The sequence below is a fragment of the Haliaeetus leucocephalus genome, unplaced genomic scaffold, assembly GCF_000737465.1.
Source record: "Haliaeetus leucocephalus isolate CR32 unplaced genomic scaffold, Haliaeetus_leucocephalus-4.0 Scaffold395, whole genome shotgun sequence".
NCBI lineage: Eukaryota > Metazoa > Chordata > Aves > Accipitriformes > Accipitridae > Haliaeetus > Haliaeetus leucocephalus.
Window position 1 is genome coordinate 4,822,206 of NW_010972831.1, and position 22,121 is coordinate 4,844,326.

Here is a 22,121-nt window from a genome sequence, read left to right on the forward strand (position 1 = left end):
GACATACTGTGCCTCGCAGGCTGGCCTTTCACGGCGTCCTACACCCCACCTCGGGGAGGGGGGACCATCTCACAAGTCAGTAATCCAAAGCGAAAAGGGAGAAGCTGCTCTGGGGGTTTGTTTCCGGGGGCCGCGGAGGGCTGAGCCCCGTGGGGCCCGGGCCCGCGGTCGCTCCCCGAGCGGCCACGCGGTGGCGCCGTCGGGCCGCGGCGGTCGCGGCCTGCGCGCTGCGGTGCCGCAGGGCTGGCGTTCGCCGTACGCAGCCCGCTGTCTCACAGAGCAATAAATCAATTTGAAAGCTTTCCGTTTTACATTTTCATTACATGTGAATAGAATTGTCTCTTCTCCCTCTGCTGAATGGGCAGAGCTGTTACCCTGCTGTTCCTGGGACACGGCAGAGGCGCGAGAACAAAGCGCCAGCCCTAGCATCTTCGTGTATAACTTGTGCTCCTAAGCTACGCTGTGGCATGCTCTCTCCCTCAGCGTCAGCCCCATCAGCTTGTTCCCATTGGTTTCAAACCTAAGCTTGTTTCTAAAGGCAGCGACGCCATCTGCATACCAAGGGCTTCTGTGCAAACGCTCTGCTCTCCCCCTGGAGCTCAGCAAACGCTTGCTTTTGTCTGCTCCCTGGTGGCATTTCTAAGGGAATGTGAGATCTTATTAAATTTGACCATGACCTTCCCTATTTGTCAAAGCCTCTGCAGGGTTTGGCTGAGTAACAGAACAATGTTACTAACCAGAAAGGGATTTCTGGGGAGAAAAAAAAAAAAAGTTAATCTTTACATACTTCCTCCCACCCCTGAAAGAAGATGATGCATCTTGTAACAGTATAAATGTTTCACAGTAACCCAAAGACAGATCCTGTTCTGCAGTTAATTGGTGTGTAAATCCTCAAATTTAATAGGGACTAGTTGTATCCAAAGGCATTTGAGATTCACCAGCCAATAAAGAGGCATGATGCTGGCAAAAGATGCTTGGGAGGAGTAATGAGGGGAGAAGAAAACCTGTACGGATGATGCAGCATAGGATCCTGGGAATGCAGCCAGGGAAACAGCACTGCAGGGAGTCCAGAATGGAATACATATGTCAGATACAAAAATACTAGCACAGGAATACAGAGCCCCCTTCTGCATGCATGTATAATAACTGGGATTGGGGGAGGGTAAGATTTATTATGATGACTACTTTAAATACAAAGGGTAAAATGGTTTATGGAGGTCAAGTTACATCTGGATATTGTTTTGCCAATTTAAATTACGTCAGTAGGTCTGACCTTATATATTGCTTTGCATCAACATTTGTAGAGTATGAGTGCGAATATGAGTGCTGGGTGAAAAGAGTCCAAGTGTGGAACTATGTATATTGCATAGATAAATGCTAAGAAGATGTGTTCTACCCCTCTAAAATTCCTTTTAACCTAGAGAGAACTGTCACAGGCCTTATAGGAGCTATCTACAGGTATGTATATAAAAAGACATGTATCTTACATATCTTAATTTTCACAGTGGTTCCATAGTCCAAAAGGGTGCTTGGAAATCTGGCCATATATTGAGAATATGTGTCACTATCACGGCCACTGAAAAGTGCTAGATATTAGTGAGCAAGGTTACAAATCTGAATGCTACTTTTAGATTGCCACACTGTGAAAAAATACCAATAGGCATATTACAATACAGTATCTTGTTGCTAAGAGGAAAATTACAAATCGGATATGACAGAGGGTACATGTTCCTGGCAACATTGAGTAGAAAAGGAGAGAACATTGTTTCAGCTTCTATATTTTATTGAAATGGCATCCCAAATAGTCACTGATTATCAAGACTACATTGCAATGCTAACTGACTGTGGAGCTAATCTAAGTAAGAATGTTCCTGTAGCTGGGAAATACAGATGTTTGTGTACATAGTCAACTGTGTAGATCTTGAAATTTTGTTCTGAAACCACTTTCTTTGGCTTCTTTGATTGCCTTCATCAGTTCTGTATTTTCCTTTCATGTCTTAACTGCAGACATCATATCTTCCAACCCCCTTCCTTATGTGTGCTTTTTAGATGGGACTTTCTTTGTCTGTTATTCAAGAAAGTGATTTGATTATTTTACTGAAATTATATTATATTATTTCCAGCCACACTCTGGTGGTACTTGGTATTATGGTATTGTGTAAGGTAAATTAAAAGAAACAAGGTAGGGAAATAAAAAAAAAAAAGCTTCGGTTTCTTTCTTCTTTGAGTGTGACTGTCCAGCACTTATGTGTTGACCTTGAGCAATAGCACGTGTTCCAAATGCTGCAGATAATAAATAATTGACATCAAGATTGCTTGTTTGAATAGGCTTGTTTGTATGCTGCCCTTGGTGGAGTTTAAGTTATTCATTCTAGCCTTCTGCTGACATAACTACCCCTGTCTGCCTTGTTGGAAGCTAATGCAGTAAATCATAGGCGACTTAAAGGGAGATGAGGCCAGTCTCATGTCTCCATTTTTGGCAAGTGGAGTTGAGCAAATGAAACTGGAGATGGATTCTGGCTGGAAGTTCTGTGCTGTGATGTTTGGCTTTGTAACTGCTTGGCAGTTTTGAAATCCCAAATAATGGGAAATGGCACGCAGGGAGGAATAAACATCTTGGATTCAGCTTCCTTATCCACAGTGTTATGTCTTTCCATGTACTGTCCTGAAGTAGCAATTTGGTTTTATGTTAAAACCAAATTTACAGAGCTCTTGCATTGCTTTTAATGTTTCAATAGATGAAAAAGAGTTGGAAAAATTGCAAAACAGGAGGAAGAGGTCACTAATCATGAAAACCGTGTACTTTAATGCATGTACTTGTAAAGCTATCGAATCTATGAAGCCATATAGTAAATAAATTATTTTAAAATGTGTAAATAGAGAAATTTATATCTCCATGCAAAACTAGGACTCTCCTCTCCTTAAAGTTCAAGATTATAGGAAATCAGTGACTTTTCAGATTCTGATCCTTTGAGGCTTGCAAGCCAAATCACCTTAAATAATGCAATTTCACAGAGAATTTCAAAGCTTCTTATGTGGTGATATACTTCTCAGGAAGAGCATTGCATGGTAGTACTGGTATGCAAATGGAAAATTTGAGGTTTAGACAGGTGAAATTACTTGCTCAATGGATCCTAGAAGTCATTCCAAATCCTTGCTCTCGGTTCTGTCACTCATTCCCTACAAACTCCCAATTCAAGCACTTTCTGAAAATTTCCCTCAAGGCTGTCTAGTTTAATCATGTTCATGTGCTTCCTTGATGTTATTTCAGTGCCAGCAGCTATTATCTGTTAGGTTTGACAGGAACCAAAAAAAAGTCTTATGCTGGACATTAGAAAAGAGATACAGCCAGGATGTGTGACTGGGCTGGGCTGTGAGCACATCATCTGAAAGCATTTAGAATACTTCAGGCATCCCCATTTCTCACAAATATATTGATTTTTATATCAAGCCCTGCCAGCTCTAATATGAAGTATCAGTTATCCTTGAAATGTAAGTAACAGATAGCTGTACTTTGTTTTCTCAGGCTGCTTCATCAGCTTATTTCTTTGTTCCTAAGTAAAGTCTAAATCTATATAGACGTATTGAATTTGCCTCAGAAACAGTAGGAAACTGTCAATAACAATGCTTTAATCACTTAACTTACTATTTGTAGAAATTCTGGGTATTTTACTGACAAGCTCAGTATCTCTCTAAAAGTCAGACTGTGTTAGAAGACAGGTGCTATACCTTCTCACAATGATAGTGGGATGTGTTGTATCTGTGGAGGCCAGGAGAAGCCAAGATGCCAGCAGGCATGTGACGGCTGGCCTACCGTGTCATCCCGTGCTCCACCAGAAATGGCCATTTATTTTTATGCATAAAATGGGCAAATTATTAATTGGCGTACATTTTCAACCAAAGCAACAGAAGTGGGTTGTTTTTCCGTGTGTGTCTGCTGAGTTGATTAACATCAATGGTTGGAGACAGTGCCAATACAGAAGTATAAAGGAGGCAAACTCAAAGATATTAAGAGTTTCAACTATCTCCTAGGCATCTAGCATTGAGACTGAACTCTGCAGGTTACCTGGACAAAAGCTACTAATCCCAGAATGGAACATTGCCAGCTTTAGAAATGAAGCTGTACAAAACACGCTGTTGTAATAAGCCTAGTAAATTAAATAGTAAAATAAAAATAACAAGAAATTTGGTATAATCAGTGAAGGCTATAGAAGGCCCTGAAGATTATATTCTGTTGTGGAACAGTTTGGTTTAAACAATGTTCCATTCCAGTAAGGAGAGCCTCCGTTTTGATGAGTTTTTCTGTGAATTGTCACTCACATTCCTGCCCAACTGTGAGAGTTAATGTCCCAGTGACTAAATATGATACCTGTAGATCTTCAATTCCTTCCTAGTTCTAATAGAGCACATACTATTAGTCCATTTGTCCATCACTGTTTGTTTGCTATGTAGTTTATGTAAAAAGAAAGATTTTGATTTCCCTGTAAAACAGTTGCTTGTAGCTTTTCTGTGTTGATAGTGATGATATTCAGAAAAGAGAGGCTTCAACTAAATGAGGCCAACTGGCCACTACCAGTGTTGGTGTTAGTGCTGGGAAGGTGTAGGTGTCAGTTGTGGAACTCGAACAAGTTCAACTGTGGTTGATTTTAGAAGGGAGACTGGTATATGGTTTTATTGCACATTTCACTCATTAGATAAGCTTCTTTCCCATCAACATTGAAAATGTGGCAGACTACAGATTTCAGAGCTTCCTGTACATTTATAGAATTGTCATTTCAAGATTCCTATTTGAGAGTAATGTATGGACTCTATCAAATTTACTGTCTTCTTTCTGCTAACTTCTCTGCTTGCTGAGTGTTTGTCACTTTCTGATGTGGGGTAACCATTTAGGTAAGTGTGACTTTAATCCAGACCCAGAAGCCTTCTCTACATGGTCAGAAAATTCAAGAAAAGTATTTTGTTTTTTTAATAAAAGCTTTCTTTAAAAAAATCCTTGAAAAAAATCTAATTGACAGTTTAGTTCTTCAGAAGATGCTAATGCACCCCAATTAGAACAGGAAAAAGGAAAGTGATTTCTTTTGAAGGACAGCTCTCTGACCTTGGGGCCCTTTTACTCTCCCATACATCAGTTCTTGATAGGGCCTGCTTTTTGTGATCTGTCATATCAAAGGACTGCTATAGGTTTGTAGAAAGGTTGCTGCACTTTGCATTCAGTCTCGTTACTGTCTCATTTTTCTTGTGAAAGATAGAGACAAGTGTGAGACACTAATGAGATTGGTACGCTCTGTTCCACAAGACTTCACTAGAAACCAAATGACTGGTCTCATCTGGGGTTTCCTAGAAACAATAAATATGCCTTAAAACTTCATCTGGAAAGCTAGTTGCGTTTTGCTTTCCAGGTACAAGACACAGCTCTTGCATAATTATTCTTTCTTACCAAGAAAGAGTTTCTAGCTCCAGAACTGTTATAAAAGGAAAGGAAGACTCAAAAAAATTGCTTTGTCAAGATGTCATTCAAACAGGCAAGGTGTACTGCAGGAATTTACCATGCAAAGCAATGTGGAAATATGTGTCTACATTTACATCCATAGCTCTACATGTAGCTGGATGTGCATATTGGCATCTACACACACTTACAAATATCTGCATGATTGTTTGTAACATATTGGTGCAAATGTGAATCTGTACCTTAGCCTCTCTGATGTTACTTAGCAAAATACTTCCTCTATCTGTGACTTCCCCAGATATCAAGTAATCAGACTAAGTTTCAGCACCTTTTTAGAAGATTTCACTCACCTCTAAAGTGAAGGCTCAAGAATTGAGGTAGATCAAATTTGGCATTCCAGATTGATTTTATGGCAGCTACTTCTCAAGTTTCTCTTATTTTTTCTTACAAAGATTTTTTTTTTTTTTTTCCTTGTGATAGCCTGCATACTCAAATGCATATGTTCACTTGTGATGCCTTTGCTGGAAAAGTTCCTGCATGATGTTTGTTGCCACATTAAATTTTGTTTTAATTCTTCTAATCTTTGCTCTTTCTGTAACCCATGGACAGTTCTACATCTTAGAATGTCTTGGAATCGGCACTGTGTCACGTAACTGTTCTTCAGGATTCTTTTTCCACTTTGATAAATATGTTACTCTGGTAGGATTTTCTAATTGGAAAAGGCACTTATTCCAGCAGGGCAGGAGGAGCTCAGTAGTTCTTTCATGAAAAAATAGCAGTGGTCTTACCATTAAAATCTGATCTCTGTTGTCTTGAGATCTCAGTCCCATGATTCCCTGAACTAGAGAGATCTATGATGGATGCTCTCTCCTTGTTCTGAAGGTGGCATATGAACGTTGACTGACATAATTATTTTTTGTTCTGTTTTTGGCTGTATTATATGAACCTTGTTCCGTAACTGGGAATCGAATGAGTGCAGTGCATTTTAGTGACTTGTCTGTTGGGATTTCCGATACCTGATCCTGTTAAGGATAACAGTTTTTCTGAGAGGCATTCGAAGGCTGTCTGCAGTCATCTTGCATTATTAAACAAGTAAGAATTAACTTCTGCTGACAACACTGTCTGCAGTATGTACCTCTTTCAGTTTTGTTGCTGTCCTGATCTACTGCACAATTTACGTTTACTGCACTGAATTTATTAACGTGTTTTAAGATTTTGCATGCAACTTCTTGTTAAAACAATCTGTGAAATAGAGACCCTTTTCTCTGTTGTATGTTTCCCTGAGAATGACTTTGTTGGCACATGTTTACCACCCTGGGACCTGAGCCAGTTAAGAGGATTCAGTGTGTGGTAGGGATACTGAAATGCTAAATCTTAAAGACTATAATGACTTGACTCATTAAATTGTTAACAGTTAATGGGCTCAAGCCAACATACATAGGGAAGATCCATTACAGCTGTAAGCAAACTGTGATGATCACAAAAGCCTTGCTAGGGATACCTAAACAAAGGGACGCATGCTTGGATGGTCCAGGAATAGTACAAATCTATGATCTCTCAGTTTGTTTTTGTTTGTTTTCAGGCTTCTTTAGTGAAGTTGTTCAGCAAAGTCAACACAACCTTGTGTTGACTACCTGCCCTAGGTTAATTATCAGCTTTCCTTCAGCTGGTTTGAAGAGAAATGGTCCTTAACACGAATTCTCTAGGCCTAGATGTATCACAGCCAGAATGCCTTGGCAGCATGCCACTGTGGTTGCACTTAAAGAATGGGAGGGAGTGCAAGAAAGGAATGCAAAGCTGGCCTGGTCTAACAAGTATGCATATCAGGAGAGGGCTTGGCATTCCTTGTATTTTTTTTTTCCCCCACTGTTTTTTCAGCAGCTTTTGGCTTACATTAGATTTTAATACTGTAAAGTAAGAGGGAGGGATTGACAGCTGCATCTCAGATGGGTTCCTGGAAGGCTGTAGTTCTGTGCCATGAACTTAAGTATGACCTCACCAAGTATGCTCACAACAAAAAAATTGTTTTTAGCGTGGTTAAAAATACATTTGCTCTTCTGGGTTTCAACATAGATGTTACATTTCTAATCCTTTGGGGTGCACTACTGTGCATGATATACACATCTCTGTAGATTATTTTTTTTTTCCCCTGCTACATATGTACTTAGTGCTCATAAAATCTTTAGCATTAATGGAAGAAGTAGAGCATGATAGTGTGAACACTGGTATTGATAATCAGTGTCCACCCTTGGGGCCCATTCAGTTTAGTTCAGTCTTGCACAGAAGGTCCAGCCTCTGGAGGTCCTGCTCAGCATCTGTAACTTCTTTACACCTTAGCCTTCTGAAGAGACTGTCAGCTATCCAGCCACTGCAAATCATTCTGTGGCATCTTCACACTTTTTTCTTTTGAGCATGGATTACAATTTCAACAGAACTTATGCTAATTCATTTGCTGTGCTGTGAGGGTAGGATACGAGGAAAGGTTATGGCTGGCAAGTAAGTCCTGTCATCTGACTGGTGAGTTGAAAGAATTATATATGTCACACCTTGAGTAATTAATTCTCCTTCTCACTATATAGAAAAGGGGTGTTTGTGGGGTTTTATTGGCAGTCCCACAAGTGGTTAGTGCAAAGGCATGAGTCAAACTTCATGCCTAGGAAGAAACCAGCTAATCTGGTTTACAGAGATGAAATTGTTCATTCATTCATTTTTATACCTTTATTACTGAGGAGGAAGGGAAAATAATGTAAAATGTTCAGATAACAAATAGTTGTCTAAAGATTTAGCCATGTGTCTGTCTTAATTTATTAACTAGTCACCATGCTAGAAGTAATGCTTGCCATTATTCCTTTTTCTTTTTCCTCAGTTTGATCTGTAAGCTCCATAAACAGTAATCTCTTACCTATGACTTCTGCTCAGGCTGTAGCTGTATTTTAAAATTCATACCTTACCTTTCACTGTCGACTTGGGCTAGAAGTCTTTCGCCTGACATCATTTTCCCTATCACAGTGTTAGAATGTTCTGACTTATGTTTCGTGCCACTGTCAGAAATAACAGATTGGTTCTTCCGGTCATGACTCTTCTACGGTGCGCAGATTTTAGGTGTGTTTGCTCAGACTCAGTGATTACATTTTATAATTACTCCGGGCTTGCACCCCATACTGTAGTGGGACCCTGTGATGCTATTCCCTTTTGTGTTACAGAAATAGAAAGCAGGTGTTGAAATAATAAATGCTCAGTGCCAGGATTTATCAACCAAAGAGATTATCTTGGCTAATGCAATCCCTCTGGTGAATCCTGTTGAAGAAAAGCAGAAGTCACTCTTCAGTCTATAATAGAAGAAAACCTCTTTTTCTTAGAGATATGTTTCAACAGCAGTTGGAGGACATTTGTATCTGTACCTTTGAGAAGGGCAAGCCGAGTACCCATCCTAATAAGATACAAGACTTAAGAGACCGTAAGATGACTTTTAGAAAAAGAATGCACTATCAGTGATCCTTTTTTATAGAACTTATATGGCTTATCCATTAAACAAAGCATTTTGTACTTAGCATGTCATAAGATAGAAGTAGACAGGAGTTTTGTTTAATGTCATCCACATAGACAGCTGTATGAAAGCTTTTAGCTTCATTCATAAAGTGTCAGAGCAAGAACAATGAAAAATTTAAGATTGACAACTAACTCGACCTGTTATATTGAAATATTAGCAAAATTTTGTTTCTGTCATACTGAATGATCTCCAGGGTTTTTTTATTTGAAACAATGGATTCACAACTAGCTAGATTAATTTCTCTATGTTTTATTTCCAATCTGTTTTGAGCCTAGGATGCATATTAGTGTATTATTTCTGAATTTGTTTTTCACCCTCTTGTTGAAACCAAGACGTTAAGATGATTCTGTTAATTATCCATGTAATGGAAACTGATTGCCGGAGTTGTTCAGTATTCTTGTTTCCCATGTACATCATGACTCTATTAGTGAGGAGCATCTTGATTTCTTTCTTTGAAAGATCGGCTGTTGGCCCGTTTCTGTGGGTAGGCCTGCCTCATGCAGCTGTTCTTGCAGTACAAGTCACAGTCAAAAATACTGGTGATAAAGATACTGTATGTAGATCATATGTGTGGCTGCAGCTTCTAGATGTAGCAGTGGCTATAAGGTTTGGTTGTTTTTTTCAGTGTTTGCAAGGAACTAGCACGAGGGGAATTTTGGAGATCACAGAAACAGTTTTTTAGGAATAATAAAACACCACATCCTTACTTCAACAACGAGAATTAGGTTTTAACAGTACTCAGTGTATCCTGTACGCCGTTTTTATAATACGGATGTTACCTGCAATGTACTGACTATTCTCAGCACTAGTTGAGGCTAGTAAGAGCTGGGGAATTCTTGAGCTTACCCAGGAATAGCCCCAGAAGATAACGGAACAAATCTGATAGACAGGACTTTTCAGAAGAGGCTTATGCTCACAATCGTGGTCAGGTTTTCAGAGTTCAGTCTCCATTTCAGTATCTTTCAGGTATCTAAGTTTTCAGAAGATGCTGAGCATTTCTGAATTTGGTCCCCTTAATTCTTGTGACAGCTTAGTTAAGAGCAGTCCTTAACCAGATGCGTAAGTGTATCTCTACTCAACCGTGTACTTAGATCTATGGGCAGGGTCCGTTTGCTCCATGGTAAGCATGCTTTGGGTCTTGTCAGGTGGGAGCAAAATTAATTTTGTCTTTGCTTTGGAGGCATTTGGCTGCGCTTGTCTTTGCTGAGGGTCCTTCAGGCCCTCTTCACGCCCAGCGGCATTTCAGTATTTTGTTTTGAACTATACTAGCGTATGGCCTAGGAACAGCTCTCTGGCCATTCACCCCCCTGCAGCCGCGGCTGCTTTGGGGCACTGAAGCTCTGCTCAAGTTTCCAAGCTAAGTTCTTGTCTGCGGTGGAGCTGGGTTCCTGGCTTCGGCGGGGCTGGACGAAATCAGTGCTGTTCTTTGAACTGCCTGCAGTTTGCGCTTGCTGCCCCTGGGTGGCTTACCCTGCTCGTTGAGTCACTCCTCCTTTCTCTGCTCGCTCTTTCTCTGCCTCTCTTTCTCCCCCTCCTTTTATTCCAGCAGTCAGGCAGCTAATTAACTGCACAGGCCGGCCTTCGGTGCATAATATTGTAATGAGTTAGGAGGGAGAGCCACAGCTGCTTCAGCATGAGCCGCAGCCTCTGTTCCTGGTGCCAGGAACTAGGAAGGAGCTGACTTCTTCCCTTTTGAAGTTGACTGAAGCGGAGACATTAAAAGCAGATAGAGGCAGGTCCGCCTCTGACACCGAGCATGAGCGGGGCGCCGGGGTCCTAGAGGAGCTCGGGGAAGAGCCGGGGGAGCGGCCGAAGATGGGCAACCAGCCTGGGCGAGCGGAGGAGCACGACCAAGGTCTGTAGGGAGCGTAGGGAATGCCGGGGCTGCAGCCTGCGGCTCTCGGGGCTCTTACTGCGGGGGATGGGGTTTTGTTCGCCGGGGGGACGCGGCTGGGGCTGGGGCCGGGGGGGTTTAACCGCCGTGTCCCACTGAGCGGGAACGGAGGCTGTTGTCGTAGCTCATGCTGATGGCTTCGAGCCTGCTGGAGAGATTACTGCTGTTTACCTTGTGCCTTGTAAATGCCGTTTGTTACTGCTCCGTACCTGAAATCACAGCACTGTCCTTAGGGAAGATTTTCTGAAAGAAACCCTTTGGTTGGAACAGAATGCCTACAAGGGAGGGACCTTATTGCCTGACAGATATTATTTTACATAGTCTGCATGATGCAGCTAAAAAGTTGCAAAGCTTATCTAGTGATGTACATACAACTTGTCAGGATCTGCGGCTCGGCTGTGTTAGCCTTCACCATTGTTTGTGGCCTGAGGCCTGAAATTTTCCAGGCCTTAGAATTTAAAATGATGCCTTTGTGGAAGGTCTTCCCACCATTGTCCTTTCAGAAGTGTAGTGCTTTGCATGTTAATCAGTAGCAGATTTTATAGAAAGCTAAGAGCTAGTATCAGGTATATCTAATTCCCCTTGTGTCAAATGTCTATGCTGTACGCTAGGAAGGCTAGTAATTTGTTCCTGATGCCATAGTACTGTTTTGGTTGCCTTTTGATTTGTTTTGATTGTTTCTCAAATGCTGAATGGGGAAAAAAACAGTAGGCCCACGGATTTCTGCTGTTTATGTCTTAGTTTCTCTTCGTGCTTAGAACCTTCTAATGTACAGAAAACTGGAATCGGTTGTATTTCCTGGCACTCTGTTTCTTACTGTTGCCATGGGAATTTCATTCACAAAATTCCATTAAAGTTGTTATTGCTTGATCAGGGTTTCCTTATAACTTCGGATTAGATATGTAGCTATTGGTTTAAAAGCAAATACATATGTACTTCATCTCTAGTATTGCGAGGAAAAGCAAGAGGCAGACAACGCTGCATTGCTACTCTAGGATCTCTCACAATAGATCTGCCAGTGAGTGCTGGAACAGCAGTTAGGTGTAGTGGAGAACTCTCTAGCACTATGTTAATCAGCAGGCTAATGAAGAACACAAAAGCTGCCAGCATCCAGTCACCAGAAGAAATGCTGCCCTAAGGGAAAGTTAAACTTTAGGCTGGAAAGTATGGCTGCCAACATCCCCAGCCCCTGAAATCTATATTCCACTGGCCACTGCCAGCTATAGAAGTTTTGCTGGAACTAAACAGATTACTGTCATTTGAGGAGGGTTAATACTGATAATAAACTAAGGGAGAGATGGATAATGGCATGGGGAGGTACACTGCTAACTTTTGATCAGAGATTGAGAAAACTGACTCTGATTTTGCAGGGCCAGCAGTGGGATTTGAACAGCTTATTACTATTAACATAGATGATAAACGAGCGTGCAGACCCCCTGTGGGTTTTGAAAAATCTCTTTCATCCTTTGTTTTCTCTTGTCCTGTGATTTCTTTTATTTTTTTATTGAAGGGGAAAGAGTTATGCTTCTGTTGCACCAAAACGGTTTTAAAACTATTCTCAGTTTTTAAGTGTAAACTGTACTAAGTCTTGTTTTAATATGTCCTGGCTGTTCGTGAGATATATGACTGAAAAACACAGAGCATTTTGTATTGAACTACACGCTCAAAACTCTGTTTAATCATGAAAAAAGTTCCAAGAACATTCCTGCTGACAAAATGAATTCTGACATCATATTCCTTGTTGTATGTGAGAGCTCTGGCTTTGGAAGTCAGAGGATAATGTCAAGACACCTGAAGCAGAATTTGTGTTGATTTTGACAACTAGGATGAAAAAACTTGTTTTGCACATTAGAATGCGATACATGGAATTATCTGTGTTGGGCTTTGTTTCTGCTTCGATGAACTTAATTCAGCTCTCATTCAGGAATACCTACATCTTGAATAACAGGGGTAGTCTAAGTTTGGTCCTTTTGGATTAACCGAAATAAAACCCAGGAACAGGCCTCTCTGTTGATCTAGCTCATGAGCCAGCTTTAAATACAGACAATCAAATCTTGACCTGTTTCTCTGAGCATGATATTCAGGGTCATCTCGTTTATTTTTCTTTTCAGGAAACTTTATGGGCACTGCATGGTTCATCTGTAAGTCTTTCACCCCAAACTTACCATCTTGCGGTACTGGGGACAGATTTTTAAACCACTTGTTCTTCCTGTTGGTGTCACTGGACACTGAAGTCTTTAAAAGTCTGATCCTAAATGCCTCTGTTGTGATATAGATTACAACCTAGAGTAAAATACTTATATACTTATGAGAGTATGATGTACTTTAACAGGTTTTCCTGTTCAGTATAAATAGGAGTAACAGGACATGGGGATGCTGACATTTTGGCTAACAAGTCTACAGTTCTATGACAAAGATATATTTTAGTTTTGAAACTAAATAAAATAATACAAGTCCCAGAAGCAACACTTTCAGAGTCTGACAGTGCCGATGTGAGTGATCCTGACTCTACAGCTAACAATTAAGGTTCGGGATATGAAGTTACAGCTGTGATAACCCCAAGTTCTGGGTGGGCTGGTCAGTGCTGTCAAGGAACAGAAGGGAAATTATTGCCCCTAAGCTGGGCAGTTTGAAGGTAACATGTATTTAATGCAGGAGAATCGGAAAGAAATGTAACTAGCTGAGGAAGGGATTGTGGAGAGGTGAAGACAGAGAAAGGAAAGACATCCTCCATTGCATCTACTTGCAAAGTAATCCACTGCTGGTGTCTAATGGGTATGTTTTGAACAGAAGATTTACAAGACTCTTAACAGCCCAATATAGCCTCTTTTTAAGTTAATCTACATGTTGCTAAGAGTGTAAGAGTGTCTAAAAAGGATTTGAAGAGATCACTTGTAATAATGTTAGATTCTATAGGCTTTTACTTTAAACTACTTTTTACATTCATTTGTAGGAACTTTTTGTTTTGTGGTGTGTGACCCAAGTTTGCATCCCTTGTTTGCCAAAACTGCTACTTGGAAGTGGTCGCTTTTCCTGCTATACCCAAGTGCTCTGAATATTCATATTTATAAAGTGTGTGGAGGTTTTAGAATGAAAGCACCTATAAAGTAGTACAGAAAATTATGTAAAACAATAGTGAATATTGCTGCAGTTTGTCAGTAGAGTTAGTTTTCTGCTTTTGAAAGTGGCTACCCCCAGCTGAAGGAGCCATTAGTACATAAAAACACAGGCCAGAGCACCTGTGAAATAGTTGGAACATTTCATGGGAGTTGTATGGAAGAATACAGTGTTATCCAGTGCACCATATTTATTGAAAGAAAGCCTTTCAAATGTTAGTTTGCCTTGGAAATGGTGAGGCAGCCTGTATTTCTGAACAGGAGTGCTAAGATTCTTTGACATTGGTTGACACAGTGATGGTGGGGTTTTGTTTATCCACTAAACATCTGCAGGTGATGTGATTAATATTTTTGGGAAGAGGTGGAAAACATGACTCAATACATACAAAAACTTTATTGAAAGAAGCAGTTGAATGGGAAATGTTAACTTCTCTAGTTGGAACAAGGTGACGGATGGGGTTATCCAAGGGTTAGACTTTTTTTGGGACTGTGCTTATTTGTAAAACATGCTTACATGGCTTGGATGAGAATATCAAATGTCAGTGCATACACTAAACCAGTATTGATCTGTTTTCTTATGTGTGTTCTGTCCTGGCCTAGGGGCGGCTTCATTTTGCTTTTGAGGAAGGGATTCTTCGGTGTAGGATATATAGTTTGTAAAACATACGGAGACTTTCAAGATAAAGGTTATTGTAGAAATATGTTATTTCTTGTGATTTCTGTTTTTTGGGTTTTTGCGGCGTGTGGTCAGATCTCTTCTGGGTACTCTCTTTAGTCTCTCTCATCTGCTTCTTTTCCTTTTTGCTTTCTTCTAAACATGGGAGCCGTTCACTTTAACTCTGTTATATGTCAGCACACCATTTCTGCCAAGCAAGAGCTCAAGAGAACAGATGAGTTTAATGATGGTGTGGGGGGAAGGGAGAGAGGAGAGAGGGGCCAGCAAAGCTAATGAATCACATAACAGCTTTCATGGAAATACCGACAGCAAGTCATGTCCTCTTCAAGCTCGGGCAGCGAGCCGTAGACCTTTTGTTCCCAGTGGAGCCAGCAAACCACAATTTGCTCTCCAGTGGATAGTTTAATTCCTTAGTCACCTCTTCCTCCCACGAGTCATTCTTGCATGGGGGTTTTACAAATGCTGTCATTCCTCAGAGTAGTAACACGCTGCTGATTAAACTGGTATTGAAGAAGTTTATTTTCCTCTGGAGGGTAATTTCTACTTGACTTAAGCTTCTCTTCCAAGGCCAATTAGGGCCAGCTCTGTTGATTAGTCTTGTGATGTAACTTGACTGGACTGACATTATTAAATAATTTCAGAAGTACCGACAAACAGATGTCAAATGGCAGTAGTGTTTTCTGCTCTGCAGGCCAGTGAAATGAGTACAGCCAAGAGACTATGTCACAATTTGGACTGGCCTCTTAGAAGAGTTTAGTCATGGGTATGACTAACTTGCTGCCTCTGAAATTATCTATTTGAGGCAGAGTTAAGTGATAATCTGAGATCCCCTGATCCCAGGATGAGAGGCCGATGAATGCTAAATTAATGGAACAGATCATCAACAAGTGCTCCTACACTAAGGCAAGGGCCTTTACAATAGTTTTCAGCATTGACTGGGAGGATGTGCTGAGTGGGAGTACCTTCTCTGTGGGCAGGACCAAAGCTTTTAGAAGAAGAACTTTTAGGGCATGGTAGGCAGCAGGATGTGGTTTATGCATTTTGTTTTGTGTTAGATTGTTTTGCTGATGAAAATTAAAGCCATTTTTGGATGAAGGCAGGGAGCTTCTGCTGGGAATCTTACCGAATGAGCTGGTCAGGAAGAACTTGTCCTATGATTAGAGCTCTGCAGACTATGCTTTTGCCCCGGTGCTGGTGGTGTTTTAGGATCTATGAATAGTTGATCTAGTATGATAGCACATGTAAAAGCTAATTTTCTTGAAGACTTCTATTAGTTTAGTTAATGTGCTGCAGTTGGCTTGACAGTGGCAGAGTGATAAGGAAACAGCCAGTGGATGGTTGTGATTGTGCATGTTGGTTCTAACACAGTATTAAATGACTCAAACGAGGGAAAAGGGTGAAAGGAAGAGGGGATAATGCTGGCCTTGGAGAAAAGCAAAGCTTACTTTTTTTTGTTTGGGTTGTATTTGGCTCCACAAGATCTTAAAGTTATAAAGCTAGCCAAAGAAATTTGAGCAAGCATTGCACCTTGGTCTTCCTACTGAAACCTGTCAGAGCCCTGCAGGTATTCATGAGTTTGTTCAGAAGCGGTCCTGTATTTTGAACTTCAAGTATTTCAGCAAAGTAATTTCTGTTATTTTTTTTTCTCTTTTCAATTTCTTCTCTATTTTACTGATTTACTCTTCATAAAATCTCCTGATTTCCACAGGGAGTGTAGCTTTCAGAACAACATGAAATTGTAAAACTGAAGCGAAGTACTTGTCTGATTTCGTTGGCACTGTTTTGCTTGAAGAGGACCATAACCTGATTTTTTTCTGTGACTCTCAGATTGCCACTAGTTGATAAATCTTTGATACTTTCATTATTTTTTTGATACTTTCCCATGCTGTATCTCCAGGCAATTTGAGCGTGACGATTAAAGATGATATAAAACTGAGGATCTCTGATGATAATAGACACTGCTAGACTTCCCATGCATCAGCTTTTTTCTTCCCATAATCCAAAGTAGACCTGTGTTCACAAATCTCTTTTGCAATGTTCCATCTATTATTTTTCATGGAGCCATAATGTTTTTCCATAAGCATCAATATAAGCATGTTCTGAGACAGCATACTCTGTCCTTGTATGATCTGTGCTCATCGGTCAATTCTCTTAGGCTATAGAATTGCAGCAGAATGGCAGTTTTCTGCCCTTTTAATCAGTCTGCATAGCACACAACTAACAAGCTATATATTTTTGTCAACAGCAAAATTTAAATGTAAAGCTCTTACAGGCAAATTTGATTTTGATGACTGGAAGAATATATTCTTGGTTAAATGTAAGGCTAACATGAGTTTGCAGGGTCCAGTTCTGAGCATGCACAGGGAATGTGTTGGCTGAAACAAGGACATACATTCTTCCAGTTATTACCAAGATGAAGAGCTGTGTAATTTTTGTGTCTTGACTTGAATTTGTTCAATTGCTTGGGAAGATTATTAGAGATTAAGTAAATAGGCCCATGTCCTGTGAGTAAAGTTATGTTCCTCTTCCTCTTGTCCTGCTGCATGCTTTGGTGCTGTTAAAAATCATCAGTGAAAGTAGGACACTACTGAATCAAGCAAGAATTTACCAGTTACTTCAGTGAAGTCATATTTATTAAAGTATGGAAAGGGGCTCTAGGAACAGGGTGCAGTTAGTTGTTTGACATATTTTACTTATGTTGGCTGACTTTTCTTTTTTCCCCTACTGAACTGTAGTTTATCCTTAACCTTTTTTGCATTTCTTTGCCATGGACTGGTGACTGATATTCAGGATAATTTGATGAATGGTAATTAGTTATGTTTTGATTGCTTTCGATGATCTGTTCCATTTCTGAACTAGGATGATACCTGAAAATACAAAGGCTACTTCAAAAAAAGACAAAATGGTTATTGAGCAAACTCTTAATCTTTGAGGACACTGCCCTTCTTCACAGCTTCTGTCTCAGGACATTGCAGTAGGATTCTTGAATTCAGCTGAAAAACCTCTAAGGCCATATGATTTTCTTACAGCCTTTTAATTTTGACCTGTTTACCTTTTACAGGTAAAAGGTCATTTTGCCTTTTACTTTAATGGTTTCCTTTAGATAGGTTTGTGCAAAAGCATCTTAATACACGGCTGTTTCAATAGGAGGATGTAAAGCGAATGTGAACACACCAAGGTAGTGTTTTTGAAATGCCACAGAGAAAAAGGTAGAAACTAAGCATATTCCTGATCATCACTGTTTGAACTGTCTCTGACCAGTCTGACTGGAGAAATCTCATCCTGTACTAAGGATAGAAAGCTGTTTTAATTAACATGAACAAAGTAAAATGCAAAGGTGGTTTCTTCTCCGCATCTAGAGGATATTCTTTTGTATTTTTCACACCTTAAAGGTCTTCTCCATTTTGACATTGGAGCATTTATACTGACATGTAGAAATCCTTATAATACCATATAATTGTGCCTCTTACATTCACTTTTGTAGGGGTTGTTTCTACAAGGGTGTGGATAATGATAAATTTGTTGGCAGAAACCTAGTTCTCTGCAAGACAGAGAAGAGAAAGACCTTCGAAAGTGTATCTGAATATTTACTCTCATAGACAAAAACCATGTATGATTCCTGAAATAAAGCAGAGGTAATTCCCTATGCTTGTGCAGAACAGAACTAGCACAGCGGTAAGGTCTATTAGTCACAGTTAACAGCTGGTAAGTGGGGATGAGACTGTGAGTTTCCATGAACACCAGTCATGGCAGGTACTGGTATCCTCTGCTTGGGGAAAGCTCACAGCACCAGCTTGCTGAGTGTGCAATAGCCCTCGTGTTTGTCTGTCCGTGACCTGATAAAATAGTTGCTAAATTGCAGCCTGTAGAGAAAAGTAACGTTTTACTTGTTCAAGAGCAAATTGTCAAAATCCTGTTTTCTCAGAGAACAAAAAGAAAAGCATGAAAAAATTATATGACCAATCAGAAGTGGGTCTAAGTCTTGTTCCCAAGAGCATGTAATGTCAGCCATAATCCTGGTATTCTAATGCTGGAGACGGGTAAGGCAGTGGTGTCATATCCATCCCTATCTGCAAATATCAGTCCTTGAATGGAAGGAGCGGTCCAGAAAAGTGGTGCAATTTAAATAAATCTTCAAAGGTTTTTAAACCTTCATATAATGGAAGGTTGTGTGCAGAAGATGGCCTGCTTTCGGCTGGCTAAAGCAATGTGCAGAAATATTTCATGTTATATTTCCAGGCCTCCTAAAGTACATGGCAGCAACTTTGCTTAGCCTGAAGCAGACTATCCACTTGACTATCCATCAGTCTTAGGCTTACAATCTATCTTGCCCCAAGGTGGGAGGCACAAAGCTCTGATAGTATTTCTCCAGGCTTTTCCTGAGCAAAAGCTGGTGAGGGTGGAGGTGTCAGAAGGGAAGAGACAGTGCTCTGTGAGAGACTGAGGATATTTCCACAGTCCTTATCTTCTAGATCTTGAGAAATGCTCCTTTTGTAAAATCTTGTTGAGTTTGAAGAATGGACTAATCATGTTAGAAATTACTCTCAGCCTCCTCCACACATAGTTTCTTTGAGGCTGATTGACTGTGGAAAATCTTTGACTGATCTTTTAATTAAAAGCTCTTTTTTTTTACCAAGGAGTTGAAGCTCTTCCTGCTTTGAAGTGGGCAACTTTTTATAGATAAACATCTCATTATGTTATGAGATTTCGTCCTCTCTCCCCTTCTGTCTCATTTCTTTTCTTGATGCATCTCATCCTGTGTTGTTAGTTTTAATGATTTCAGCCCAGTTCCTAGTATCAGCTATTCAGGATAGTGCTAGCTGGCTCCCTTATCGCTATACTAGGCAGAGCTAAAGCTCTGGATGAGCTGTGGAAACTAAATGGCAGTCCTTTCCCCACCCCCTCACTGAAGCAGGCTGGAAACGACAATAAAACTGGGTTTATTATGTGGTCATCACATTTTATTAAACAAAAGGCAGTTGTAATACCAATGCAATGCATACTTGTTATTAAGCATTAAGCAAACAATTTAAAAAAAAAAAAAGGCCTTTAGCTTTTAAGTTCTGCCGTCTGTTTTAGGGGAGGAGGAGGAACCTCCTTTCATGTTTGAATTTTTGATCCTTTTTCCCCCCCCTCTTTCTGGATTAGCAGAGTTTGAGAATTCATGAGGAAAAAGTTATTTTGGCTCAGTCAGCCCTGGCCTTTTGGCCAAGTGTGGGGCAGCATTCCTGAACTGGAGGGTTCAGGTCATGGTTTCCTAATACAAAGCACTCAACAGCAGTGCTGTGTGAAGGCATTTTCTGCTGCTCCATTCCTCTGTAGTGATTTGCTGCCGAAGTGTTTATGGGAAGGACAGTGACTTAGATCAGGATCTGCCTTTAACAAAGAAAGCGAAGGCGGGGGGGTTGGGGGGAAACCCATGCAGGTATTTTTATAGCCAAATGAATTCCACGATTCAATTCACAGCATAACCTCATGAACAGTTAAATAAACAGGCGAATAAATTAGCCTTCTAATTGTGACGATGTTGATATTAAGCATTTCCCCACTTAAAATTGCTTTTTGGTTACCCTTTGTGCTTATAGATATGATGTCACATAGAGTTTGGTAGATTAGAGGAGTGATCCACGGTACCTGACTTGACTTGAAGGAGCAGGATTCTTTTCACTTTTCTTTCCTATTGAATTCTTGGAGCAGGAGGTTTTAGGTAACTCTTCTTCATTAACTTCCAGCCACAGATCGGGTGTTAACGTTCAGTCGTGAGAGCAATTGTATATACAGTGTACATGGAGGAATGTATCTACTTGCTACTCTATGATGACCATTATCAACTGAATTTATACGGTTAGATTTAGGGTTGTTTTTTTGTTTGTTTGCGTTTTAATTTCCTGTACTTCTCGAGAGACTCAACACTCCTATCTAGTATAACTGCCTTTTCCAGAAATGGAAGTACAGCTGCCTTGTCACCACTGTTAACGCAGTAATGGCTGAGTGATGAACTTCTGGGCTAGATTAGCTGGGAAGCCATTTTCTGAGCTAAAGAGAATTACTTGTATGCAAGCTAGAATCAAGGAAAATCCTGGCATTCTTACTCCAGTTGGCGGTCATTTATCTCAGGAATAATCCTAGTACAGCTGTATGAGTTGAGAAATTAGTTTTCTGTCTTTACCTCAGAGCACATCCACTGCTTTTTCTGAGCAGCACCTTCCTGGGGGAAGTGTTAGTAAACTTCAAGGATGTCCCCCAAAGCAGTTGCTAACTACCTTCTGGACAGCAGAAGCCTCAAAACTAGCAGGTAGGAAAACAAAGGAAACCCCGAACTTACCAACCAGATCAAACTAAAACTCCCCTTATTTTAGTGAAACACCAGAGGTTTTGTCTCCATTCACTGAAAGATTCATATTTATGGATATTTTTCTCAGTTTTGTTTTTTTGTTGGGGTTTTTTTGGTGTTTTTGTTTTTTGAACAGTTGTCTAAAAAAGCCCCAGAATGGAGTGTAGCTTAAAATTAATTTTGCTGTAGGTATGAGATGATTATACCTGATCTCATGTCATTTTGACAGGTGCGTAGGCAGGAAATGTTCCAGAACAAACAAAATCAGGAAGTGTCACAGTACACAGAAATCCCTATAATTTTGGTGTGCTAATGTCACAAGTATATAGAGTCAAGGCCCTCTTAAGGAATATAAGAATTATATTTTTTTTAATCATGAGCTATAATGGTTGTGGAAACTGTAAAATTGGATAAAAAGAGGCAGCAGGTAGGGGTGACTGAATTTCTGTAACTTCCACCAGATTAATTTTGGGATAATGGTACATATAGAAAGTTTTAGTCATTCTTTTTTGGGTGGTAGACAAGGGGTATAGTTAGCAGGTGACTAAAGTTTTTGGCAGGCCCAGTGGTATTAATGGTTCCCAAAAAAGGAGGCTTGTGTTTACCGGGGGGACATTCCAGTAAGTGTATGATATAGAGTTTCTCTGAACATTTGCTAGACCATTTGCTTTGGATGTCTCAATGTTTGTTACGCCAGGTTGCTGGGTACTCTAGAAATCTAAAGCAGCGCTGTGGTAGATTGCAATTACACTTGTAATCTGCACCTGCGCTGGCAGACTTGATGTACATTGTTTGGTTATTCTGTGGGTTTTTGTATACCTCATTTCAGAGATGAACACAGTGGTGTCCTCATGATTCTCTTGGTGCCAGAGGCTTATGGCACAGTGAAGCCCCTTGAATGCTTCTTGACTCTTGAGCAGATTTGAAAGGGAAATTTGTATTTGGGAAAGCAAAGACTGAGCATGCTAGCTAAGGATACGTATCCACAGAACAATTCTCACCTCTCTTAGCTTTGCCAATGTACTTCACAGATATATCTTTGGTCCTTGAGTTCTGAGAAAAAGTTTCCTCTTACAGTACAACCTGCACTGTTTTTGTACTGGGT

The 22,121-nt window shown here is 40.3% G+C and overlaps 1 protein-coding gene across 1 annotated transcript in view; it reads left to right on the forward strand.

The window, feature by feature from the left end:
- The window catches only part of SPECC1 (sperm antigen with calponin homology and coiled-coil domains 1), a 44,293-nt gene that overhangs the window by 3,436 nt on the left and 18,736 nt on the right, over positions 1-22,121 (forward strand). The gene's annotated exons all lie outside the window — the stretch shown is intronic.